Below are 24,198 nucleotides of genomic sequence, written 5' to 3'. Positions count from 1 at the left end.
TGTGCCTTATTCTCTCTGACTCCTGAAGCGGGGAAAGTGAAAAGGGAGCCCAACAGATGCAATCATTTCAGGCAGCTTCCAGAGAACAGTGCCCTGGCAACACACCTTAACCCCATCATATCCAAAATGCTGCTGGTAGAGGGCCATGTAGTAAAGGGGTGACTAAAAACCCAAGAAACAGTGAGTTGATAAAAACAGAGAATGACTTCAGTAAAGGAGCTGAGTCTCTTTTGAGGGACTCTGAAAATAATAGTGTATTTTGACACTGCTTATGGCCATTATTCATATCTAAATAGAAGCAATTTTCCATAAACTCTTAAATATGAGTTTCCTATCTATATTAGGGTCTCCAGAGAAACAGAAACAATGTATGTGTATATACATATACATGCACACACACATACATAGGATATATTCAGGATGTATATATATAGGATGTGTGTGTATATATAATAGGATGTTTGTGTAAATAAATACATATACACACACACACACACACACACACACACACACACATATATATATATATGTATATATATACATCTCTACCTCTATCTACAAGAGAAAGAGACTGATATAAGGAACTGGCTCATGCAAATATGGAAGCTAGCAACCCCAAAATCTGCAGGTTGGGCCAGGAGTCTGGAGACCTGGGAAGAGCCAAGTTACAGTTCAAGCTCTGTGGGCATGTCCTATGCCACTGCGTCTTTTCTAATGGTATCTGCTCCTACTGAGATGTTCTTTCTTCTTCCAGTGATCCAAATTCTGTTTATTCTTCAAGGTACTCAAATATGATCATTTTTAAATAAAGTTTTCCCTAATATCTCATTGACTCCTTCCTTTCCCTTACCCTAGCCAAAATGAATTACTCCCACCTTTGGGCTCCCAAGCACTGTCCATAATCCCATGTGCAGAAATCTAAACATAGTCTGGCTCATTTTATAATTTTCTGTGTGCATCTCTCTTGCCCTCCCGTCTCCCCAAATCAAAAGCTTTTTGAGAATAGAAGCTAAAATTTCCTTTCGCAAAAAATTTCCAGTAGATAACACAGTACCTAGCATACAATAGATACATTTACTTATCATTTATTTTTTGCATTTATTTGTTATAGAATAATTTATTTTCATATCATAGCTACATTTTTTAGCACCAACTGGGAGCTAGGCACTATACAACATATATGCAATATCACTAATCCTTACGAAAAAGCCCAAGATTTATATATTATCCCCATTCTATAGATGAAAAGACTGAGGCTCAAAGAGGTTAACTTATTTGCCTAAGACTACACAGTAGCCTAAACTTTAGCCCAAATATGATTCCACAATAAGCTTCAAACAAACAAATGCCATATTCATGACAAACAGTGCATCTCTAAAAAAAAAAAGAAAAAGAATACACTCAGAAGATGAAGGGCACTTATTATTTATTACTTTACTGTATAATCTTGAGGATTAAAAATAATAATTATCCTTCCCTTGCCAAAATTAGCACAAACACAGAGAATAATTTTGCTTTAAAAATTACACTAAAAGCCAAAATATGGCATTTTCTTATTTTGTATTGTTGAACAGGAAATGTTTTATGGATTAATGAAATTGAGGGATGAGAGGCTACTAAATATAGCCATAAAAGGAGACATTCTGGATCATAAAGTATATTTTCTTCGTCTTGACAGTTGTAGTTTAATTTTAAGTATTTATGACACTACTCCATAGTAAATATGTCTAATTCATGAAAGCTAGGTAATATGAGAGCCAGCTTTGGAAATTTGCTCAAGTTTTTTTGGCCCTTAAAGCTATGTGTAAATGGATTTGCTGCTAAGAATTATAGGTTTTATACAGCAATGACATGAAAATTATCCATATTCCACTCCACTATCAAGGCACTATTTCCACAACTACTACCATTATTACTATTACCTAGACAACTACACTTGACTTTGTGGAAGTAAATCACCTAACATATCCCCTATTACATATCATTTGAACTAAATATGAAAAATGCCACAATAGGGAGTCATTGTTATATTTTTAAAAATTGACCATCTGAGCTTACTTGAAAAAAAATTATCATGTGGCATAGATTTTGTAACCTAAAGAATTACACATTATTATGTCAACAGTGTTTTAACTTTAAAAATAAATCATAGACTCATAGAAAACCCTTTTCGGTATTGTACATCTTCTTTACATTGGAGGTCAGTGAAAGAGTTACGGGACTTAAGTTATTTAAATCTTAATGAAGACCACAGCTATGACTGTACCACTAGCTGCGAGGGGCCCCCAAGTATCTAGGTCCAATGTACTGTGACATATTTTTAAAAGAAAGCAGAGAACATAACCTTTGGCTTCCCTGAAAATCCTCCCATGAAAAATTTGCCTGTGATTTAGGGAGAAGCCATGAGGAATCGCCACAGGGGTTTCTGACCTCACTCATATTTATGAGCAGTGGTTAGTCACACAGACCCTCTGAGACCCTCAATGTTACCTGTAATTCTCCTCTTAGATACAAAAGAGGAGAGCTCCAGAGCACAGAAGAACTCTATTTTAAAAACACAACAAAAATCAAGAGGAATCTTTGAGCTCACCAGGGAACAGGAGGACAATACACAAAAGGGCACTGGTGTTCCCTTTTACATCAGTTCGTTTGAGAGCTTTACTGCTATAAAGTGCCTTGGAATTTCCAATTGAGTTTCTCCATCAGCATCTTAGGAAGGCACCAAGCTTTTCGTAGTATTTTATTATTGATTTGTAAGATGAACAAATTTCATATCTGGGTCCCACACAGGGACTAGGGCAGTGAAGAGCTTTCTGCTCTCATTGGAAGGTCCTGGAGGCTGGATTAAGATCTGTCCCCAAGTGGAAGCCTAACACGATAGAACATAGAGGGAACAGCCAGAGGGCTAGTATGTGCACTAGAACCGAGATATCCCCTCCAAACCATAAAGTACACCCACGACATCCTCAGCAGATACTTTTTGAAATTAAAGGGAAAATATCTATCATAGTCTGAAGCTGAGACAGAAGAACCATTTGGGCCAAGCATCACATTCTCAAGGGGCTTTCAAATCTAGACTTTGGAAGCCATCCTCAAAAGAACCTGTTCACGCAGTTAATTACAGAAATACATGGATGAGATTGGTAAGTGAAGATGAGCATCACACATCTTTAATCCCTTGCCCACTACTTGGACAATACCAACCAACTTTAGTGAACAAAAAATTGATACATGAAATGAATCTCATGATTATCTTTTGTGTTTAAATAGTTTTAATTTTGAAACTTTAAAAATATATAATTTTTAATACCTGAATTTCTTGATGTACAAGATATTTCAAAAGATGAGCATTCAGAGAGCAAGAAAGGCCAAGATTGGAAGAGAAAAAGAGACAGGAAACCACTTGTATGTCTGCTCAGACACTTTCCATTAACATAGGATGTCCTGTCTCAACGCTGTGAATCCTACTCAACCTTCATGAGGTTCCACCTGTCTCTGAGATGCAACTGATCTCTCCTTCCTCAGAATTCCCAGAGCACTTCAGTACTCCTATATTCTGGCCCTTAGCTGTTTCGATCCTTCAATTGAGTCACAGAAATTTTGACTCCTTGTTCTTCCCCTTCTTGCCTGGCAAACCCCTACTCATATTTAAGAACTCAGCTTGGGTATCTCCTCCTTTGAGAACTCTTCTAATTCCCACCTCGCTTTGCCCCACATCCCACTTATGTGCCCCACCCTGCGTCGTGCTCCTTTAGCATTTTGGGCATCCCTCCATCTCTGCCCCATCACAGCAGAGAGATGATCTGTTTGTGAGCTGGTCTCCCTGCGTTGTGATCTGTTCTGAGTCAGGGATTTTGTTTGAAGCATCTTTGTGTCCCAGCAGCTGGCACAGTGCACACAGTGCACAGTTGGGACTCCAGTTCATTGAACTTCATGTGTTACTTTGAATTAGTTATTCCACTTTAAAGTCTTATCTTACTTGTCAATCTCTATGCTCCACAAGAGCAGGTAAGATATATATCTGATTATCTGAATATCTTCAACATTTGATCCCTTAAAAGGTCTTCATAAATATTTGTCAAATGAGTGAATAAATGTATCCTGATCTGTGCCTTTCACTGTAAATTGCAACATGCAGCAGAAATGAGAACATAAAAAGTCCATCTGTGAAAGAATTTTTCTTATTTACAACTTGTTTTTATTTCTAAATTCACTGTCAAGAGGATAGTGAAGATTTCCCTTCTTTAGTTTTTGCCAGAAAAGAACATCTGCTGGGGTCTACAAAGGAAATATACCTGTGGTTAATGTGGGGCAGGAATTCCAGAGCTTTCCAGATGTTTTCAAGCATCTAGGATGACTAGTAAGTCATCCATGAGATGAAGCCCAGGTTGAAATTAAATCTTTGCCAGTGTTCATTCATTCATTCACAGTCTGTCAGTAGCATTTATTAGGCACCTTCACTGGGCCAGGTGAAGCTCTGTACCAGCTGTTATGGATGCAAAGATGGGTAAAAACAATCCCTTGCTCTCCAAGTCTTAAGAGGCTAATGGGAAATTAACAACAATTACACTAACAACTCCAGTTCGGCCCACTGAGTGCTGTGTTTGTAGGAAACACAGGTTATGAATGCAGCAAAGGTTAGTTATTTGCCAGGAAACTTCCCTTTACTTCCTAAATGGACAGGGCTGTATGTGAAACTATGGGCACCAGGGCCTATGTGAGAGCAATGGTGACCTTGACTGAGAATTAGATGGCACGAGGATGACCCCAGGGCAGGAATGAGAGGATTACAGGGAGCTGTCAACATGAAGATGTTGTCTCACATCCACCAACTATAGAGAGGGGCCTTTCAAACTTTCAGTTCAGTTCAGTCGCTCAGTCCTGTCCGACTCTCTGTGACCCCATGAACCGCAGCACACCAGGCCTCCCTATCCATCACCAACTCCCAGAGCCTACCCAAACTCATGTGATTTGGTCAGTGATGCCATCCAACCATCTCATCCTCTGTTGTCCCCCTCTCCTCCTGCCCTCAATCTTTCCCAGCATCAGGGTCTTTTGAAATGAGTCAGCTCTTCGCATTAGGTGGCCAAAGTATTAGAGATTCAGCTTCAACATAAGTCCTTCCAATGAACACCCTGGACTGATCTGCCCCAGGATGGACTGGTTGGATCTCCTTTCAGTCCCTTGGACTGAACTGAACTGAACTTTCAAGAGTCTTCTCCAACACCACAGTTTAAAAGCATCAATTCTTTGGTGCTCAGCTTTCCTCACATCCATACATGACTACTGGAAAAACCATAGCCTTGACTAGATGGACCTTTGTCGACAAAGTAATGTCTCTGCTTTTTAATATGCTATCTAGGTTGGTCATAACTTTTCTTCCAAGGAGTTATCATCTTTTAATTTCATGGCTGCAATCACCATCTGCAGTGATTTTGGAGCCCCCAAAATAAAGTCTGACACTGTTTCCACTGTTTCCCCATCTATTTCCCATGAAGTGATGGGATCAGATGCCATGATCTTCGTTTTCTGAATGTTGAGCTTTAAGCCAACTTTTTCACTCTCTTCTTTCACTTTCATCAAGAGGCTCTTTAGTTCTTCTTCACTTTCTGCCATAAGGGTGGTGTCATCTGTATATCTGAGGTTATTGATATTTCTCCTGGCAATCTTGATTCCAGCTTGTGTTTCTTCCAGTCCAGCGTTCGTCATGATGTACTCTGCATAGAAGTTAAATAAGCAGGGTGACAATATACAGCCTTGATGTACTCCCTTTCCTATTTGGAACCAGTCTGTTGTTCCATGTCCAGTTCTAACTGTTGATTCCTGATCTGCATACAGGTTTCTCAAGAGGCAGGTCAGGGGGTCTGGTATTCCCATCTTTTTCAGAATTTTCCACAGTTGATTGTGATCCACACAGTCAAAGGCTTTGGCATAGTCAATAAAGCAGAAATAGATGTTTTTCTGGAAATCTCTTGCTTTTTCAATGATCCAGTGGATGTTGGCAATTTAATCTCTGTTTCCTCTGCCTTTTCTAAAACCAGCTTGAACATCTGAAAGTTCATGGTTCACATATTCCTGAAGCCTGGCTTGGAGAATTTTGAGCATTACTTTACTAGTGTGTGAGATGAGTGCAATTGTGCAGTAGTTTGAGCACTCTTTGGCAGTGCCTTTCTTTGGAATTGGAATGAAAACTGACCTTTTCCAGTCCTGTGGCCACTGCTGAGTTTTCCAAATTTGCTGGCATACTGAGTGCAGCACTTTCACAGCATCATCTTTCAGGATTTGAAATAGCTCAACTGGAATTCCATCACCTCCACTAGCTTTGTTTGTAGTGATGCTTCCTAAGGTCCACTTGACTTCACATTCCAGGATATCTGGCTCTAGGTGAGTGATCACACCATCATGATTATCTGGGTCATTAAGATATTTTTTGTATAGTTCTTCTGTGTATTCTTGCCACCTCTTCTTAATATCTTCTGCTTCTGTTAGGTCCATATCATTTCTGTCCTTTCATGTGCATATAAATCATCTAGGGAGCCTACTAAAACTACAGATTCTCTTTCCAAGGGATCAAGGAATGAGCTTGAGAATCTGTATTTCTAACATACTCCAAAATGATGCCGATGCTGCTGGCATGTGGACCACACTTCGAGTAGTGTGAATACAGAAGAAAGAGCACTAGTTTTCCAAGGCTAAGAGACCTAGATATTCAATTTCAACTATAGTATTTACTATCTACATGAATTTCTTTTGCTTCCCAACCCTGCATTTACAGCATTAAAAAAAAAAAGGATAATAAAGTTGATGTCCTAAGGTTGGTGTGAAGATTCAAGGAGAGCATTTAATAGGTACTCAATAATTACTAATTATTACTTGAAGCATTTCCATTATTTTCTCAAATGTGTCTGGAGATGACCAGAAATAAACATCTATATCTTCCATAGTCAAATAGAATCCTACTTACTTTTGGTCAGTAGCCTCTGTTTTTCTCCATGTGGGCCCATAGTCTGCTAAGGATTTCCTTTTTATTCCCAACACCTCTCAATTTACTATCAGATGCTTCATGAAGGAGATGGCTTGTTTATCTGGGTTATTAATGAAGTTGTTAAGAGAGAGTGGAGGGGGAAGCCAGCAGTATCTTGGGCTCTGCCTCCCCATAAATCACCACCGCACACCAAGACGGCTTCTGCCACATGTCAGTTCCTATCATCCTGCTCATCTCAATGAATTTGAATGAATTTCATGATTAAAGTTTTATGAGGTGCCACATCAAACATTCTCTAAACCTCAAGGTCTAACACTTCAACAGCACTTGCTTTTGTTTTCTCATCCTCCAATTTTATCACACAAAAAATGATGCAGGTGTATCTTGCAGGAAAGGATTTTGTTTTTTCCTTTAACACCCCCACTGCTGATTCCCCATAAAGCAGTTATCTCCTCCATGTTGAACAGCTTGCTTTCAGCCTCAGCTCTGCACCTGACAGGTGACCAGCTGTCTCTGCACATAATCTATGCCTTTTACCTTGGTAATAAATCTGGTGGCCGGATGCCTGACAGCCTGCACATGGCTCTGGTCACCTGCAGATTCAAGCTGCTGGACCCAGGCTTGTGTTTACCCCTCCTTCTGTCACACACAAACAACCTCCTCCTCCATGTACAACCATAGGCTCCCAAAGCCACAAGAACAACTTTGTTGTAATTCTCACCAGCTTGTCTTCACAACAGAGGAACAGTTCTATTTTCTTTAGCAAAATGGAAATAAAAGTTTCACTGCCTAAAACCTGCAGGACTTTCCACCACTCAAATACATCGACATGGTGATATCATCAAATGAATATTCCCTATGACTCTCTGAACAATTCAGTAGCAAGTGAATTAAGAGCCATGACCTCTAACTCTTGAAACACTAAGGGGATCCTACAGAAAAGAGCAAAGAAATTTCAAAATCCATATCCAGAATGTTCTGTATTTGATATCCATCTTCTTGGCTCATTTCTTAGGAAGTTTATCATTATCCCCAGAAGGGAGAATCTAATACAGAGACAGGTTGTTGGATTTGTAGGTTTGCTACAGCCTTCTCAAAAAAGAGATGTATGTATGTGAGGTAGAAAAGAGATGGGGATCTGTGGAACTGAGACAGAGATGCAGTTTAAATGCATGTTGATGTGTGGCAGAACCAATACAATACTGTAAAGTAATTAGCCTCCAATTAAAATAAATAAATTTAAATTTAAAAAAAAGTTTAAGTTACTCTAGTTTAAACAAAATTAAAATAAATAAATAAATGCTTGAAAAAGAAGGGCTGTTATCTGACTCCTTCTTGCCTATGTAGGGAGCCAGGAATCTCAAGGCCAAAAATGTATTCTATCTTTTGTCTAAACTTCCTCACTTTCCTATCCTTAAATCAAGAGATACCAAAATTGGACTTTTTCTAAAATTTTACAATTTCTAACAGAAAGCACGGAGAAGGCGATAGCACCCCACTCCAGTGCTCTTGCCTGGAAAATCCCATGGACGGAGGAGCCTGGTAGGCTGCAATCCATGGGGTCTTGAAGAGTCGGACATGACTGAGTAACTTCACTTTCACTTTTCACTTTCATGCATTGGAGAAGGAAATGGCAACCCACTCCACTGTTCTTGCCTGGAGAATACCAGGGACTGCGGAGCCTGGTGGGCTGCCGTCTATGGGGTCACACAGAGTCGGACACGACTGAAGCGACTTAGCAGCAGCAGCAACAGAAAGCATTTGTCTATGCTTTTTGTATTCTTACATACATTGTCTTTTTCTCTTTCAACACACACACACACTTCTGTTGTTTTACCATCATCTCTATAGCCTCACTGTTCTATACTATGATAACCAATAGCCAAAAGTAGCTTTCTACTTTAAATTTAAATAAATTTAAATTTTAAAATTTAATTTTAAAATTCTTTGATCACGTTAGCTATATTTCAATATCCACATGTGGCTAGTTGCTACTGTATTTAGTAGTACAAACAGAGACAGACTATTTTCATCATCACAGAAAGTTCTATCAGCTGGTGTTGACTTATGCAGTACATGTCATAGGATAAATATTCAAGAAATATGTGTTCATTAATTGGCTAAATGAAAGAATAAATACGCACTATAGTTTTTCCAAATATACATTTCCTTCTTTCTTCAACTTTTCTAAAAATTGCCCATTTGTTTAAGGATAAATGAAATTAAATTCCCCACCTCATACCATAGCACTCATAAACCTTACCTTATTTGGCACAAATTTCAATATTAAAAAACCCCAAAACTGCAAAAAGAAAATATAGAAGAATTATATAAACCTGAGATGCCAAGAACTTTCTAATCCAGAAAGAACAAGATGCACAGATTTGTCTCTGTATACATTTCAAATTTCTATGCAGTAAAAAAAAAAAAATGTTTAAAAAGAGACCAACAAATACGCAGGAAGTTTTTAATATATGTGACTGATAAGAGATAAAAATTCTTAATATATAAGCATTTTAAAAATCAGTTTAAAAGACACCCCAGTAGAAAAATAAGTGAAGTCATTTCACAAAGACTACTATGAATAGTCATTTGTACTCATTAAAAAAGCGCAATGCCAAAGAATGCTCAAACTACCGTACAATTGCACTCATCTCACACGCTAGTGAAGTAATGCTCAAAATTCTCCAAGCCAGGATTCAGCAATACGTGAACCGTGAACTTCCTGATGTTCAAGCTGGTTTTAGAAAAGGCAGAGGAACCAAAGATCAAATTGCCAACATCCGCTGGATCATCGAAAAAGCAAGAGAGTTCCAGAAAAACCTCTATTTCTGCTTTATTGACTATGCCAAAGCCTTTGACTGTGTGGATCACAATAAACTGTGGAAGATTCTGAAAGATTTGGGAATACCAGACCACCTGACCTGCCTCTTGAGAAATCTATATGCAGATCAGGAAGCAACAGTTAGAACTGGACATGGAACAACAGACTGGTTCCAAACAGGAAAAGGAGTACGTCAAGGCTGTATATTGTCACCCTGCTTATTTAACTTCTATGCAGAGTACATCATGAGAAATGCTGGACTGGAAGAAACACAAGCTGGAATCAAGATTGCCAGGAGAAATATCAATAACCTCAGATATACAGATGACACCACCCTTATGGCAGAAAGTGAAGAGGAGCTAAAAAGCCTCTTGATGAAAATGAAAGAGGAGAGTGAAAAAGTTGGCTTAAAGCTCAACATTCAGAAAACGAAGATCATGGCATCCGGGCCCACCACTTCATGGGAAATAGATGGGGAAACAGTGGAAACAGTGTCAGACTTTATTTTGGGGGCTCCAAAATCACTGCAGATGGTGATTGCAGCCATGAAATTAAAAGATGATAACTCCTTGGAAGAAAAGTGATGACCAACCTAGATAGCATATTCAAGAGCAGAGACATTACTTTGCCGACTAAGGTCCAGCTAGTCAAGGCTATGGTTTTTCCAGTAGTCACGTATGGATGTGAGAGTTGGACTGTGAAGAAGGCTTAGTGCCAAAGAATTGATGCTTTTGAACTGTGGTGTTGGAGAAGACTCTTGAGAGTCCCTTGGACTGCAAGGAGATTCAACCAGTCCATTCTAAAGGAGATCAACCCTGGGATTTCTTTGGAAGGAATGATGCTAAAGCTGAAACTCCAGTACTTTGGCCACCTCGTGCAAAGAGTTGACTCATTGGAAAAGACTTTGATGCTGGGAGGGATTGGAGGCAGGAGAAGAAGGGGATGACAGAGGATGAGATGGCTGGATGGCATCACGGACTCGATGGAAGTGAGTCTGAGTGAACTCTGGGAGATGGTGACGGACAGGGAGGCCTGGCGTGCTGCAATTCATGGGGTCGCAAAGAGTCGGACACGACTGAGTAACTGAACTGAACTGAACTGAACTGAATCTTACTAGTCATCAAAGAAATGCAATTAAAGAAGCAATAAGATTTTCACCTATCAGTCTAGTAAGGATTAAAAAATACTCTCACAATTATCATTGACAGGGTTGTGAAGAAATATCCAAAATTTATGTTCTGAATTGCAAATTGATATGGCCTTTGGGAAGGGCACTCTGGCAGTTTCAATCAAAATTTTAAATGTGCATACAATTTTATCATCAATTAAATTTCTAAAAATTTATCCTACAACTGCCCTATAGAGCTTTCTGTACCTAGAAGTTTATTACAGCATTGTTTATTCAGAGTGAAAAACAGACATAGTTAAATATCTGCTAACAGGTTATATGTATGCAATGGAATATTGCAAATTAGTTTTTTAAAGTTTTATATTACTAAAAATAATGTTATCAAAAGTAAAAGATATAAAATAATTTATACATTATCACCTCCATGTGTGTTAAATACACACACATATATATACACACACAGTTAGAACACTTATCAAGGGCTTATCTGTGCAATCTCTGTTCTAACTGCTTTATATATTCACTCTCTCTCTCTCTCTCTCTCTATATATATATATATATATATACACGTACATATATATGTCATCTTCACATAAATCTATGATGTGTGATGTAGGTAATATTAACTCTATTTAACAGATAAGGAAAATGAAGCACAGAGAGTCTGCTAGCACAAAATCACTTAGCTAATAAATGGCAGAATCAGGATTTTAATACAGGGAGTCTAGCCTCGGAGTCTGTCCATGTAACATTGCCAAGTAGTGTGTGCACTAGGGGCAGTGAGAAGGATAGAAAGAAAGAGACTGAGATGGAGACAGAGATAAAGAGACAGATTTTAAATTCTTAACCTTGGTTATATCTGGTGAATGGAACTGGGCTTAGAGTTGATTGGATGATGAAGAATGTGATGAGTTTAAAATAAAAAGCAAACAAGAAATAAAAGTTTCATTTTTATAATTTTATAATGCTTAAATTTTTATTCAATATAATAAGCATAATCACCTTTGCACTAAAATACTCTAATCTGGGAAAACATTCTCTTTTTCTCCAACAGGTTTAGAAATACTGCTTTTTATTTTAAAACCAAAAAGAATGTGAGTGGGATTCATGGACATCTTGGAAATTTCACGTGTACCCAGCAATCTGGAGAGAAACCATTTGTCTCCTGGCAAAAGCGGAAGCTGAATGGAGTCCTCTGGTTTCAGGAGATGAGAGACACCCAAGAGCACACTAGATGAAAGCCAAGCTCTAGCATTAGCTATCCAGTTTTCCACACATGTATCTTTGTCCTTAATTTGGCCACACTAAGCTTTGGTTTCCTCACCTGCATAAAGGGAATAATGACTGGTCCAGTGTTTTGTCCAATGCCTGGTGCCTTGTTAGTTTGAACCAACACTAGCTACCACAGTCATCGTTGCCACATCACACTGAACTCTCACACCTTCTCCTGCCAATTTGGAATTAAGTTTACAAATTGATAAAATCATCTGAAGCAGCCAAGAGACCAGGACAATGAAGTTGGTATGCTGCAAAGGGGGTGTGGGTATCTATGGCTAAGAAACTACTGACAGAAATTGTAAAATGGTGACGAGTTAAAAAAAAAAAGCACAATGTAAGAAATGCGAGTTAGGTTTTAACTACAAATGAAGAATATATCCCAGGAGACAGCATTTCAGATAGCTCTGAATACTGCTCTGAAGAAGTAGAGGGGAAGGTCAGGATATACATGATTCTGATGAAGGGGTGTATGTGCAATGAAGCACACATTTTTGTAGAAGGTTGCTCATGAAGGTTACTGCTAGTAATGAAAAGCAGACATCTCCATTAATAATTTTAATACTTTTCTAGATATGAGGATGAACTAAGAGGGAAAAAAGGCAGAGCACAACCTTTAAAAGAATGACATGGCCATAGGACATGGCAAAGACTGATCAGAACCAACTGGATCCAAGATGGTGAAAGATTCGACTTCCAGTATACCTTGAGCCTCTTTATACACTCATTATCATATATTAGCTTATGCTAAATAGCACACCCACCGATGCCATGACTGTTCTGAAGCCAACCATAAAAAACCAGAAAGTGAGTGATGGCCCAACTCCTAGAAATCCTCTCAATTCTTGGAATAATCCTCCCACCATTAGTCTATTAAATTACCCAGCCCCAAAACACCAACCACGCCATATTTCAGGTCACCCTCTCATCTTCTGAGGAGGCCCCAACTCTGCCTGTGGAATGTGTTTCTCTTTAAATAAATCCACTTCTTACCTATCACTTCATCTCTGAATTCCTTCTGGACGGAGCAAGAATCTCAGATTCACCTGGAACGTATTGGCAAAGCCAGCCAGAAGAATTCAGGAAGCCTCAGCCTCTCTGCTCCCTTGTGCTGGAGGCGCTGCCTCACTTTCCACCATTTCTCTCGCACTCTCTCTTGTTCCCTCTGTAGCTCACTCTTCCCACTCTTATCTCTTACTCTGCTGGAAAGGGGTGAAAAGAAGCCTTCCAGGCATTTTCCACCCTTGCCGCAGGGTCTTCAGCTTCTTAACTGTGCACGCGCACAGGGAATGTCGGGAAAAGTTTCCAACCTTCCTCACAGCAGCTTGGGACCTGAAACACAGGCTCTTTGCCCTCCGGGTTTGCCTTATCCACTGTTTAATTAACTGTTAACAGGTCCAGTTGTGTAAAAACAAGAAATATGGCCTTACTTAGAGTCTGTGCCATGGTTATAGCGGCCGCAATTCCTGCAGGAGCGTCCTTGCTCATAGTTTGTGTGCTTACCGCCAGGTGTGAGGAGAAGGGGACGGTGGGCCCAGCATTCACTGCGCTCCTCCTGGTGTTTGTCCCGCCCCCTCCAGGGTCCCTGATAGCTCAGTTGGTAAACGATCCGTCTGAATGCAGGAGACCCTGGTTCGATTCCTGAATGGGGAAGATCCCCTGGAAAAGGGAAAGGTTCCCCACTCCAGTATTCTGGCTTAGAGAATTCCATGGACTGTATAGTCTGTGGGGTCGCAAAGAGTTGGACACAACTGAGCGACTTTCACTTTCACTCACTCCAGGGTCCACCTTGACCCCATACCCACCCCTCCTCCCAAGTTCGGGTGGCTCTCGCACTTGGCTCCAACCTAGGGAAATATGCTAAGTGCAAAGGCCCTACAGTCGAGTCCGTTTCTGTGCGACCCCAATGGACTGTAGCCCTCCAGGCTCCTCTGTCCATGGGATTCTCCAGGCAAGAATACACCAGAAATCAAAACTATATCTCCTGTATCTCCTGCATTTGCAGGCATGAGAACTCGCCTGCAATGTCGTAGACATAAGAGACACGGGTTCGATCTCTGGGTCTATCCCTGGGTCAGGAAGATCCCCTGGTGGCAGGCATGGCAACTTACTCCAGTATTCTTGCCTGGAGAACCCCAGGGACAGAGGACACTGGTGGGCTCTAGTCCATGAAGTTGCAAAGAGTCAGACACAAATGAAGTGACTAGTTGTAGTAGCCACCTTGGAAGCCCAAGGGAAATATGCCCGAAGGCAATGACCTGCACTGGCTGTGCTTACTTCCCCAGGGTCACAGGATTGGGACTGTCCCTCCATTCCCCTAATTGAAGTCATGGTTTCTCCACTGGCTGCGATATTCACCCCTGCACCCAGCCCCACTGCCTGCTGCCCAGAGAACATGTGGACAGGGATGTGGCGGAGAATAACACCAAGGCCCCAGGGATGCCTCCCACAAAAGGGAAAGGAAAAGAGAGGCTTTTTTCCTTTTCACAAACCATCTTCTTTAATGGCCAGTGCCTGTTTTCAGAAACTTACTATCTTTTACGAAAAAGACTGGGACTTAAATATGTCTCAGACCATGAGGATATCTGTTCTGGGGGAATGTATCCTGGAACAAAGGGATTAATTTATAAAATCTGTAGAAAAACCTTCAGGAAGCTCATCACTCATCCTGGGTACCTCAGGTGCCAGAATAGAACACAGTCCCCAGGACTCTGGGGCCAACAGGACAGCCACATGGGGGAGTAGCTGACCTCCACTGTGAATGAAGTTGGTAAGAGTGGGTGGACAGGGACACGTGGAACCCAACTAGTGCTCCTCTCTGGTATGGATGCACCCTCTCCCTGAGGAATTATGGGGAACACCTCCTCCATCCCCAAGGACTCACCCCTTGGGTACCTTCCGAGTCACTGGGATATGTTTTTTTTAGATTCTTTAAAATGCAAAAAAGTTCATTTGCTTTTGGAACGAAGTCTGGTCCCAGTATAAACTTGGGGATGATGAAGCCTGGACAGAAAATGGGACCCTTCATTATAATACCATCCTACAGTTAGACATCTTTTGCAAAAGGCAGGGGAAATGGACAAAAGTTCCTTACATATAGGCTTTTTATGGCCCTAAGAGAAAACCTGGAGCTATGTAAGCCCTATGTTAGGGAACCTTGCTGGCTGGGATTCATTCAGCCCACAGAAAAACCCTCTCTAGTGGAAGCCCTGGAGGTACCCCAGGCAGAAGACCCAAGTCCCAACACTCTTCTACTATCTTCAGCCCCTCTTCTACCTCTATACCGTTTCTTACCAGAAATACAGCTAGAGCCTCTTTGACCCCTTCAGGAATAGGTGAACCTCAGGCAATTACCAGAGTCCACAACCCGTTTTCCTTGCCTGAACTTAACCAATGCCTCAGCAACTCAGGCAGATTCTCAGGGGACCTTAATGGGTTCACTGAAGAATTCCAGACCAAAGGCTTGCCATGGGGCCCTAAACCCCTGGCAACCTTCTTATTGACACAGCCTTCGGTTTTTTAACAATAGAGACCAGGATGAGGAGGAAAAGAAGGAACAGCACGACTTAAGCAAGGAACAACGGCACACTAGACTTTCGGCAGCTGTCATGACAAGACCGAAACCCCTCTCCTGGTCACCCTAAAAGTACTCCCAGAGGACCTCCGCCAGGTGAGAGAGGCGGTTTCAGCTGTGGGAGTCCTGAACACTGGAGCAAGGAATGCTCAGGAAGCAAGTCCCAGCCTACACTCCAAAAGTCATGCCTGCTCTCCAAGAAGATGGGCTGCTAGAAGAGGGAAGGCCCCCAGCTCCTAAGGAAGAGAGGAAATTCCCCCACACCAGTCATGGCAATGGGCGATTGACAGGACCTGGGAACCTCTAAGACTCCCCCAAAGGCAGTCATTATTACAAGGGAGGAACCATGGGTGACCACTGACATGGGAGGTAAGCTTGTCCAGTGTCTAGTGGACCCAGGAGCCACTTACTGTGTCCTGGCTTCTAACTTACGGGATCCCTTGCCACTGAAACCGGCTCTATTGTTGGGATCAAAGGAAAGCCAAAACTGAAATATTTCACCACTCCTCTAACTTGCACTTAAAATAGTCAGTTTTAGGTGATTAGTAAGTTAGTTTTTGTTTTGTGTTTTTTCCCCCAGAAATGTAAGTAGCTGGAGTTTGGGTTATGGAAATATTATTAATAGTGCCTTTATAAGATCTCTTTCCTAGCAAGATAACTTTTTAGCTTAGGATCAGTCTATCTTATCACTAATCAGAAAAATCAGTTGACTTGGACTATAAACAAAAGCAAAACAATATTTGTGAACCTCACTGAACCAGCCTAGAAAAATTGACTTAGAAGGTGCCAAAGCACCTGCAAAGATGCAGCACATATTCTTCCATGTTGCAAATACCACTGTACAGAGAGTTTGCTGTGAAATTCAGGTCCTGCAAATTTGAAATTCTGATGTGGTTTTCCAAGGTGGTATTTTTTTCAGAGCATTGAGTTTACTCAATAACTATGTAGTAATTTATAGAATGGCTTAAAAAAATTTATTTTATTTTATTATTTTTTTTTTTACTTTATTTTACTTTACAATACCGTATTGGTTTTGCCATACATCAACATGAATCTGCCACAGGTGTACACGTGTTCCCAATCTTGAACCCCCCCTCACCTCCCTCCCCATACCATAGCATGGCTTTTTAAAATATATATAGTATAATTTTTTATTGGAGAGGGAAATGACAACCAACTCCAATATCCTTGCCTGGGAAATCCCATGGACAGAGGAGCCTGGCAAGCTACAGTCCAAGGGGTCTTGAAGAGTTGGATACAACTTAACAACTAAACAGCAACAATAGCTTTTTATATTAAAATGTGGTATTTTTAAAAGAAAAGGAAAAGGCTCTCATCACTAACAAGTTTCTTGTCATGATTGAATGTCCCAGCCCATCACTGGGAAAGGATTTTCAAACGTCAAGTAGGAGGTCTGTTTTCAGTAAAGAAGGTATGAGGAGTGGAATTGCATTTTACTAAGGGAAAAGAAGGTAAATCTGTCTTCTGGTTGTTTCTGGACGGAAAGCAAATTAAGTGATAGATAAAGTGATGGAAGGTTTATGGAAAGTGGACCCTGAGAAAAGGATTTTTTGCGTTGTTAAAATTGAATAAGTTTAGAATAAACTTTACTGAGTAAATGAATTTTGAAAGTAAGCTGGTACAAACCAGAATTTAGGCTTTCTCTCTGTTAAAAGGACACGTTTTCTTAAAATGTTGAACTGCCTATGATAACAGGTTTAAGTTTCTTTGCTTGTGAGTGACCTATTCTGTATTTGCCCTTGAAATCTTTTATTGTCACTTTGGTTAAGGAATGAGTATTGTCTCACAATGCCTATGATCTTATTTGACCAAGTGTTTTAAGATTTCTGGACAAACTTCCCAAATATCAAATTTCAGTTAAACTTCTTTTGATTTCCAGCTAACTTTGGGATATCTAGAGAGTCCCTGAGGTATCTCAAAGTGAAATATTTAACTAGGATTATTTGATATAAGTTAAATAAAATCATTTGTAATTCTGGTTATTGTAACCAAGTTTCTTTATCCATTATACTATAACCATGCCTTTTAAGTCTTTCATCATTTTTAGACATTTTTGTACTCTGATGCTGTTACAAAAAGCACTTCATCATCAAGGAGATTCATAGGAAGGCTATGGAAGCAATTACAACAGTTCCAACATGCAAGGATCCCAGACCAACTTAACACAAGGAGCTGTCCTGCTCGTGTGGCCCCTAGATCAAGCACCCAGATATTTTTACTGCCTAACAGGCAGGGTCAATGCCCCTACTCAGTCTTGAAGCAGTTACAGAAGACAGACCTACCATCACCCTTCTTCTTCCCATAAAAATACAGGAGTAAAATTTCTGAGGGAATGAAACAGGAGGGAAGGGGGCAGGGCACAACCTTTAAAAGAATGACTCGGCCATAGGACATGAAAAGACTGGTTTGAACCGACTGGGTCTGAGATGGCAGAAGAACTGACTTCCAATGGGCCTTGAGTCTCACTATATGCTTATTGCAATACACTAGCCTGCTAAATGACACATCTACCAGTGCCATGAGAGTTCTGAGGCCAACCATAAAAGACGGCTGCTCAATTCTGGAAATCCCTGCCGATTCCCCCAAATTAATTGGAATCTTGCCTTCTGATATGGCCTGCACAATGTCTGTGGAGTGTGTTTCTCTCTAAATAAATCCACTTCCTACCTATTGCTTCACCTCTGAATTTTTTTGTGACAAAGCAAGAATCTCAAATCTACTAAGAATAAGGAGATGCAAGAAATGGGTTCACACAATCTTCTGAAAATGTCTAACTACTTGAAGGCCTGTTCTGCCAGTTTTTCCTAAAGCACAAAGTGCCTCATTCCTGATCTGCACCCTGAACTCTTTTCAAGGTGTGTTTAAGGTCAGCAGCTGCAGCAGCTTGTGACTTAATCTTTGTAGAGGCAGATGGCAAATGACAATTTTTAAAGTTGGAAAAGGCTTGACCTACAAACACAGTGGTCACCCCCTGAAGTGTTCCAGGCATTTAAGTCCTAGAAATCCAGTCTCCACCCATCATCTCTCAGATTAAAGGACCACTTTTGTTCCAAAAGGTGGTGTCTGCCATTGTCCCCTGTTTACTCAGTAAGGATGAAAAGTACCCAATAACCTTAGAAACACTTCTCATTTCCAAAGTTCTTACTCTTATTCATAGCTCCAACCTTTCACTTATAAGGAAAAAATATGCATTTAGGAAATGCCCATGGCAAAGTCTATTTAACAAATAAAAAGAACAACTACCAAAAAACCCAGAAATTCCTTTTAAAGACAAGGGCCCAGAATGTACTCGTCGAAAATTTAATTGCAAAGTGAGTGAAATGTACAGTTTAAATGATGACTTTGTCAACAAACCACACCCTCTGCCCTAATATCCACTGTGTTCCACACTGTTTCTATGTTTTTGTGCGCGCGCGCACACACACACACACACACACACTCCTTGTCTCCCACATTTTCAGACTCTTTAAAATACAAGGTACAACCAGGTTAATAAACATGCTTAAGGCTGTGTTCTGTTTGTTCATTAAACTATAAAGCATTTTAAACCTACAATTAATTCTAGGTAAATTAAAGACATGACACAGTCATGGTACTCTTGCAAGAGCATTTGTGCTAATATCTTACATTTTTTTTTACTAAATCACCCTGCTGAAAAGTTTAACAGCCATTCATGTTTATAACCACTTTCTAGATTTCTTTCCTTTTTTTTTTTTTTTTTTTTTTTTTGCCTACCTCAGTTGTCAAAGCATTAATGAAGTCTACTTTTGGGAAGAATTCCAATTCAGAGTTATTTTTCCATGAGGTACTTAAGACTCCACACAGCAGCTCATGATTATGTTGGCAATGACTTTGCATAACTGTTGGTTTCCTGTAGTATAAATAAGTGAACAGCTAAGAATGCTAATGTTTTCTTTGACCAAGAAAAAGCTCTCAGTAAATGACAAGGAATTACCCTCATTGGACTACTCAAGTTTTTTCTCCCCCTTGCTTTAAAGGGGTAAATTAAACCAAAGCAATAGAGATAAGTGATCATATAAAACAAGCTACCACTTTAAGATCATTCTTCAATTTAAAAAGTCAAATTGTTTCATTCCCAAAGTCTTTTCTAGTTGACAAACTTAAATGGAAAAAAAAGGCCATGAGGATTCCTGGGAAACACCAATGCAGGCAAGTGAAGCTAAATGCAGTGCAAAGAAAGACAGAGCCTTTGTCCTCTTGAGATTTGGACCGAAAAGCAAGAAAAAGAAGCCTGGGCGGGGAGAGAGGACAGACCAGGAAGTAAGGAAGGAAAGGCTGCAGAGGGAAGGCTTGGCAAGAAGGGAGTGTGTAGATGGGGATTTGAGGAGCAGCTCCTGAGCAACAGAGGCTTTGCTTCATGTCAGCTGTCATGGTCAAGAGCAGGACAGGAACTCAGTGGGATGAGATGCTACGGGCCATGCACAGAGTAGTGTGCCTTTTGCTTATTCCACCTCCTCTGAGATATGGAGCACTAAATGTTCCCCGACCAGTCTCATCTGTTCTCGCTCTTCCCCTTGCGCACAACAATCCTGCTATACAGAGCAAAAGGCAGGTGCACGTCCTCTCAGGGTGCCTTGCTGCCGTCACTGCCTTTCCACCTTCTCTGTCCCTCCCCTGCCTCCTACATACTGAAGGTTCAGCCCGCTAGCCGGCATCCTTCTCTTCAGGACAGGTTGACTGCGTTCCCTTGGTAGATGAGACATGGCTTCCTTGGCTGCTATTTTGTAGTTGTGTGGTATCCACTTGCCTGTTTCACCCACTAGAAAATGAATTTCTCCAGGGGAGGAGCAGGACTTGGGTGAGTTTTATCTTCAGAACCTAGCTGGCATATGTTAATAGTAGACTCTTCAAAAATGTTCTTGAAAAAAAAGAAGAAATTAATCAATAAGCTTTGTATTTCCCCCATTGTAACTGCCCTCGTCTAATAGTTACCCAGTAATGAAATAGTGACATATATTACATTAAATAAATCTTTTAAGTGACTACTTAAATATTTACAAATCACTGATATCACCTTGTGATTAACTATATATATTATAATCTAATAATAGGAAAAAATTACATTATACACAAAATATTTATTAATATATAGCCTACGTTCCCATAGATAAGTCTCACAATGAATGATTTATAGTCATATGTCACCTTCTCTGTCTGCCACTCTAAGAACTAGTTGAACAACTGCTGTTCTTTCTGCCAAGATAGTCATTTAAAAAATTCTTGTGTAATGGATGTGTCAGTCATCCATAAAAGCAAAGAGAACAGTATAATGAACCCCACGAACTCAATGAGCCCTTCAATTTTCAGCTCACAACTGGCTTTGCTTCATCTAATATTCTCACCTAACTCTCTACCCTCTATTACTTTAAAACAAATCTCAAGCATCGTTATCATTTCATCTAAAATATTTCAGTATCTCTAAAAGGACTCTTTAAAATATCTATGTCACACCTAAAAATTAACAACAATTTATTACTATAAAATATTTAGTCACTGTTCAATTGAAATATAAATGTTAACAATTTATTATATTCTGCTTATATAATCAGGTTGCAAATAAGACCCATTAATTATGACTTAATGATGCTTTTTAACTTTCTTTCAATCCGTAGTTCCCCTTCATCTTCTCTTCCTTACAATTTATTTGTTAAAGGAACAAGATCACTTATTTTCAGAGCTTGCCAATCTGGGTTTTGCCAACTGCACTCATGCAGTGTCTACTACACTGATCATTTGTCTTCTGCATTTCCTGCAAATTGCTATTGTATCTAGAGGCTTGATTAGATTCAAGTTTTTTCTGCTGGTATGACTGTTTCAAAGGCAGTGGTGTGTTTTTCAGGAGAGTCACAATGTGTGGTTGTCTCTTTTTATTAGCAGTCACTCATGCTCAGTGCCAGGATCCACTCCCTCATTAGCAGTTCCATCATCGTGACATTCCAATGCTGCCATCTTTTCTTTACTTCCCAGCTGGCTACATCTATGAATTTCCCATTATCTATTATATGGGTTTCTGAAGTGGCACTAGTGGTAAAGAACCTGCCTGCCAATGCAGGAGACATAAAAGATACAGGTTTGATCCCTACATCTGCAAGATCCCCTGAAGGAGGGCATGGCAACCCACTCCATTATTCTTGCCTAGAGAACCCCATGGACAGGAGCCTGGCAGGCTACGGTCCATGGGATTGCAAAGAGTCAGATATGACGAAGTAGCTTATTATGCATGTGCCCAAATACTTTATATTTTAGCTATTCAGTGGTACAGTTTATATAGGACAGACAACAGAAATATTTAATAATTTTCCTTTAGAGTTCATAATAATGAATTGGTTTCCTAGTATCCTCCAACAGTGAGCAATTCATTTTCTTTTTTTTCCCAATGCCATTTTGAACTCATGGATTTCACTATATTTGGTGAATATCAATCCAGTGCAGTTAATTTCTTTGTTTGATACTCAAATTGTTTCATCTTTGACCAGTGGAGCCTAGTTAAAGTTGGCACTTGAGTCCTATTTGTTTGACCCTAGTAGCCCATGACAGTCATTTTAAGACAAATTAAAACATCCACAGAATAAAGAGAATTTTTATGCAGATAAGCACTGCTCTTCTATTACAGATGGCAGCCTATCTAACAAAATGTGACTTCCCAGGTGGAGCTAGTGGTAAAGAACTCGCCTTCCAATGGAGGAGACATAAGAGATGCAGGTTTGATCCCTGGGTCAGGAAGATCCCCTGGAGGAGGAAATAGCAACTCTAACATTCTTGTCTGGAAAATCCCATGCATAGAGGAGCCTGGTGGGCTATAGTCCATAGGGTCACAAAGAGTCAAATATGACTAAAGCATCTTAGCACACACACATACCCACTGAACTAGGCTTGCTTCAGAGATTCAGGAAAAAGGCAGGGATTCAGAGGCTAGAGCCAAGTCCTTTTATCTTGCAGACTTTTCTCCAAGCACTCAAGAAATATTAGGGATTTTGTTATTAACTGTTAAGTGAAAGTGAAGTTGCTCAGTCATGTCTGACTGTTTGCTACCCCATGGACTATAGCCTACCAGGTTTTTCCATCCATGGGATTTTCCAGGCAAGAATACTGGAGTGGCTTGGCATTTTCTTCTCCAGGAGATCTTCCCAACCCAGGGACTGAACCCCAGTTTCCCACATTGTAGGCAGACACTTTACCATCTGAGCCACTAGATTAACTGTTAAGAGGCTTATATTATTGTTTTCTGGAAACCACAAAGCTCTATTTGACTCAGTGATTAGATTACAAGTGTATATAACTGCAATGGCCAATTGTGTAGTGATACCTTCTAGTGAGTGTATTAGTTGCTCAGTCATGTCCAACTCTTTGTGACCCCATGGATTGGGGCTTTGAAAATCCCCATGGGTGGGATTTTCCAGGCAAGAATACTGGAGTGGGCTGCCATTCCCTTTTCCAGGGTATCTTCCCAACCCAGGGATCAACCCGGGTCTCCCACACTGCAGGTAGGCTCTTTCTTTTCCTAGTCTGAGCCACTAGGGAAGACTATTCCTTCTCAAAGTTCATATAAAATCAAACATAATGTAGGTAACACCCAAGTTCCAAATGGCAACAGACTTAGTTGAGAGGATGCCAAGATCTTGACTCTTCTTTGCCTCCATCCATCTCACTGTGAGCAGTCTTCCCATTTCAGGGACATGGCCCAGATGTCAAGGACTCAGCAATGAGACAATCACAGGAGAACTAGAAAGACACTGGGCCTTCCTGGGAAACATGCAACATCCATTCCTGAAAATGCTTATAAACCATGAAGAGAAATACATTCATTGGATGACTTAGAGTGGATTATAAAATTTGACATAACAGAGTGGGTAGATCAATGTGGATGCTTCTTCTAACTAATTTAAAGCTAATGTTATCTGGTCAGTTGAGCAGAAAATAGGAATATATGATTATTCTGTTTTCTATCAGTCACTAAGCATTGTCATCATTTCATTCTTACTCCCACTTTTCTCACCATGTTTTCTCACCTGCATTTATTCATTCACTCATTCATTCATGCAATAACAAGTGATTGAACTACTTCTATGTGCCAGGAGCTGAGGATATATCATGATGAACAGAATAGGCAAGATCTCTGTTTTCAAGGAACTTTCTTTCTGTTTGGAGGAAATAGTCAAAGTATAAGTGTAAACTCAGAAGTATAAATCAACAGGATGGTTTAAAAAATAACACGTGCTATGAGAAAGTAAAAGAAAATTAAGTGATAGATTCACCAAGGGACTGTATAAAATGATTGATCAGAGCAGGTTGCAGATAAACTAGAACAAGGATTGGTAACTTTTTCTGTAAATTGCCAAACAGTCAATATTTTAGGCTTTATGGACCAT

Source organism: Ovis canadensis, chromosome 2 (genome assembly GCF_042477335.2).
Source record: "Ovis canadensis isolate MfBH-ARS-UI-01 breed Bighorn chromosome 2, ARS-UI_OviCan_v2, whole genome shotgun sequence".
NCBI lineage: Eukaryota > Metazoa > Chordata > Mammalia > Artiodactyla > Bovidae > Ovis > Ovis canadensis.
The sequence above is the reverse complement of the archived record's forward strand: the minus strand, read 5'-3'. Positions refer to the sequence as shown.